This window comes from Gossypium hirsutum, chromosome A01 (assembly GCF_007990345.1).
Source record: "Gossypium hirsutum isolate 1008001.06 chromosome A01, Gossypium_hirsutum_v2.1, whole genome shotgun sequence".
Lineage (NCBI taxonomy): Eukaryota > Viridiplantae > Streptophyta > Magnoliopsida > Malvales > Malvaceae > Gossypium > Gossypium hirsutum.
In genome coordinates, this window is record NC_053424.1 from 51,629,975 (window position 1) to 51,634,976 (window position 5,002).

Here is a 5,002-nt window from a genome sequence, read left to right on the forward strand (position 1 = left end):
TTTCAACAAATTTTCTACTCCTTTTATTAGTTCAGCATAACTAGCTTGGTATGCTAAGTTTGAATCTTAGGACTAAGAGAATTGACTTATCGTTTTTGGTGTAAGTGATAAATGAGTTCTAACTAGTTGTCTTACCATTGAATATGGAATATAATATCCTTAATTAGGTTAAAAGGGTGCTTGTGCAGGTATCATTACAAATCCTTGATTAAAATTTGTTGTTTTCCCTTTGTTGGGTCTTTTATAGACAGTAGTCCATTCACCAACTTTTTCTATAGATTTTTTACCTCTATCCATATAGTCTGCTAAGATAATCAACAATAATATTGTTAGTTCTTTTTACATATAAGACTTCAAAATTAAAGATACATAATTTATTGTACCACCTAATACTTTTAGGTACCATTTCCAAACTTTTATTGGTAAAGAAATGTTTAACTGCCTGATTATTAGTATTTATAATAAATTTTTTAAGTGCTAAATATATAAGAAAGTTTTTTATTCCTTTCTTATTGCTAATAATTCTTTTTCATATATAACATAATTAATTTCATTTGGTTTAAATTTTTCTGAACCATATCCACATATTAATTATTCATTATTTATTTTTTAGCTTTTAAAATATAACCCCAATAATTTTGTGAGACATCTACTTTTAAAATTAATTTATCATATTGTTTAAGTAAATAAACTTTTATTTTATAATTTCTAAGTCTATTTTAAACTAAATAAAATGTTTATCATTTTTTAGTTTTTCATAAAACTTACCTATTTTTTTCAGATAAGTTAGGAAAGAAATTTCTTCCATAATTAATAATTCTTAAAAATTGTTGAAGCTGTTTTTTATCTTCAATGTTCTGAGAAAATTCTTTTATTTTTATTATAATATGATCTTGTACTTTAAGACCATCTGCAGATAATTTTAATCCTAAGAATTTTGTTTTTGTTTTTTCTAACTCTATTTTTTAGGGCTTAATATGATTCCATATTTTATAAATTCTTGAGAATGTTATTTAAATGTTTTCTATGTTTCTCTAATGTATCTGAAAATATTAAAATATCATCTATATAGACTACACAAAATTTTTTAAATTTATTAAATATAGAATCCATCCATCTTTGAAAGATTTGTGGTGCATTACATAACCCAAATGACATTACTCTACATTGATAATGTCCATTGGATGCACTAAAAGCCATCAAAGGTTTAGATTCTTCGGTTAGCATGATTTGCCAATATACCAATTTACAATCAAATTTACTAAAATATTTTGCTTGTTTAGCTTGATTAATTAAAACATCATTTCTTGGAATAAAATATCCATCAAAGATAATAATTTGATTTAATATTTTATAATTAATAACCATTCTAGCTTTTTTCCTTTTTATTTCAACGTGATTTCTTATCATAAAAGCTAAACTAGAATGTAAACTATTAGTTGTGTCTATTAATCCTTTTTCTAAAAATTCTTTAATTTGTATATAAAATTCATCTATATCTTACTTAGTATAGATCATCGGTTTAACTCTAATAATTTTATTGAGATTTTCCAATTTAATTTCACAATATCTAGGCTATTTTGCCATAATTTTAATGGTTCTTCGATAAAATTTTCTAATATTTTAAACAACCAATGATTTGTTTCAAGTTGTTTAATTTGATCTTTTCTTGGTGGTGTAAATTTTTATCACACACAAATTTATATTTTTTACTAATGGTATTTCTACAGAAGTTTTTTCTACAGATAACATAATTAAATTTTTGTCTATTGAAAATAAAATTATTTTCTAATAGTATATCTCCATGCATTGCAAAAAGAAACATAATATTTTGGGCATTACAAATTTTACATTATTTATGTAAATTGGTACATTTCTATCTTTATATTGGATTATGGTTTCATTACCATCTATTCCTATTGATTTTATTGGATGTTCATAGGTTCTCATTTTTATACAGGAATGGCATTCTTTCTGCAACTTCTAGTTGTAGCTCCTGTATTTAATAAAGCATGCAAGGAATATATTTTATATTCTCTAAATTGAAAAGTAATTTCAATATATGTATAATATTTCCTGGATTAGAAATTTGAAAATGTAATTACATCATTTATTCCAATTTTCATTTGTTAAATAATTGTTGAAGTTTGTATTTCTTTCATTCTAGTGTTTCTAGAATTTTTACTTGATTCTGTAGGAAAAATAGGAATATGAACTATTTTCATTCCTACTGGTGTAGAAGGTATAGAACTTGTACTTGTATTTTTCTTCTCTTCCTCTATTTGAGTATTTGAGGGTAAAACTAAATTATCATTTGTATTTATTATTGTAATATTTTTAAAATAGAATTTATCTCCAGACGATATATATTCTATAGTACTTACAGGTTTAGAAGTATTTACACTAATCTTTTCTATCATCCAGTCTTTTGGTATTGATAGATCTCTTAAATGTAATAATTTTGGTTGTATTTCAATAGTAAATTTTTTAGGTTCCAATAGCTCAATAATTTTATTATTAAATCTCTTTGATTTCTACTTTTGTTGTATTAGTATATTCATTAATAGAAGTCCAACTTATTGCTATATCTTCTGCTAAATCATTAATTTCAGAATTTTTTGTCTGAATTCTTAAACATAAACATTCTTTTATTAGAGGATCTGTAATAGATATAAAATAATTTGGTTTAACTTTAAATCCTATTACACCTGTATGTAAGTTTAATTGAATTCTTCCAGTAAGTGCTTTTATTAGATTTTCAAATCTTTTGTCTAACAAAACTGCTATTATTGGTATATCATGACCTTTTTTAAATAAAGCTCTAATAATTATCATTATTTCTAAAAGTATATATCTAACTTGAAGATATTTATTTTTAATCCTCTTAATTTCATCTTTAGTAAATAATGGGTTTTCTGTTAATTCTCCTCTAGTATCTTTAGCGACTGTATTAACACTTATTTTTTTTATGTCTTTGACACCATATTTTATATTTAGATATTTTATAAATTTCTTCTTTAGAAATATAATTTTTATCAATTTTTTTTCTATCATGTCATCAGAAAAATCTTTTTCTTATCTGATTATATTTCCTAATTTTATATCTGCTGTTCAGATTTAGGAATCTCTTCTAATTGATTATTAGAACTACTTCTTATGTTAAACATAAATATATATTCTTCTTCATTTGTATCAGAATCTATTTCTGATATTAATTCATATAATATTTCTTCAAGATTTATTTCCTCTTCTAAATACATTTCTAAGTCTTATTCTTCAAGTGTTTTAATCATTTTCTTTGCACTTTTTCCTTTATTAGGACAATTTGGTGCTATGTGACCTTCTTCATCACATATAAAACATTTATATATTTATTTTTTAGGTTTTTTATAAGTTTTTCTTCTAACAAATCTTTTCTTTTTATTATAACCAGTACATTTTCTATTTCCTGGTTTCCATCTAACTAGTTTATATCTTCTATTTTTCTTTTTATATCTTTTGTAAGCAGTAGGATGTACTGGTTTACATCCGTATTCCTATTCATTTTCTAAAATTTTTGTACAATGTTTAGTACTTAATTTATGCTTAACTTGTTTAGAAGCTTTACTTTGTAGACAATATAAAGTTATTCTTTCTTTTGCAAAATTTATTCTATTTCCTATAAAGTTTATGTTTTCTAGTGCTACACCAGCTATTTTACTATGCTTTTCTAAATAAAAAACATATTTTTTTATACATATCTCATCTCATGGTGGTGGTAATTTATGAAAATATTAGTTTTTTTTTAAATTCTATATTTTCATTTTTTAGTTTTTTATATTCATGAAGAATTTTTTTAAAAAATTCTTCTAAATATCTAATATCACATAATTTAATTTTTAACAATATATAACTAGATATGCTATCTTGATATTTTTTATCAAAATATCCACAAAGTTTTATTTTTAGAATAAAAGTTAATCCTTTTAATAGATCTTCGGAAGTTTCTATCTAGTTGATTAACTGTCCTTTTTGTTCTTTTTATTTATCAGGTTCTTTCCATCTTCTTAAAAATTGTAGAACATCTCCTTGAAATGTTCCAACAAAATAGTTTGAAAATCTCTCTTTTGACCATATATTGTTGTTGTTTAAAACAATAGTCATAGATTATGTCCAGTCATCTATGGTTTTTTTCATAGTTTACTATAAGAATATTAGTTAAGTTTAAATATATTCCCCCTTTAGCAACATTTCTTTTATTTAAATCATCTATTCTATGTGAAACTGGTTGAGTAAATGATTTTCTTGGATTTTCATTTCATTTGTAGCTATATTTTCGATTTTATTACCAAAAACTCTAGTTGTATTTTCAACTTTTTCAAAATCTTTATTAAAAGATCTCATATAATCATCATTTTAAAGATATGACTGTTAATGAATACTACGATATTATTGATTGTTGAGCTTCCTCAAAGATCTCTTTGGCTGTTAAACCATCTAAAAGAGATTAGTTTTGATACCAATTTTTAACTCAATTAATCAACTCAAAATTGCTAAAAAGGGGTGAATTGACCTTTTTAAAATTTTAGTGGAAGAAATGAAAATAAATAAAAACAATGAACACAATAATATATAGTGATTCAAATACAATTCCCTATTCCACTACCTTAACCTTAGCTTTCTACTCAAGTCTTAAGACACAAATACTCTAAAGAAAAATAAAAATAAGCAAACAAAAAAATAACTCTTACAAGATCAAAATGTTTGTCAATTAAGCACAATTACAAAGAACACTTGAGCTGATAAAATAACAATGAAACTCACAAGTGTATGTAAGAAAAGTACAGAAAAATTGAGCACAAAAATTGTTTGATTGATCTTTTTTATTTTTATTTTTTTGTAGGACTTTTGAAAGATAGTATTTATATCCTCTAATTAATTTCCAACCGTTGTGGTTATTGTGAAAGTTAATAGAGCCGTTGGAATGAAAATACTAATTCATTTAATTCACCTACAACAAAAA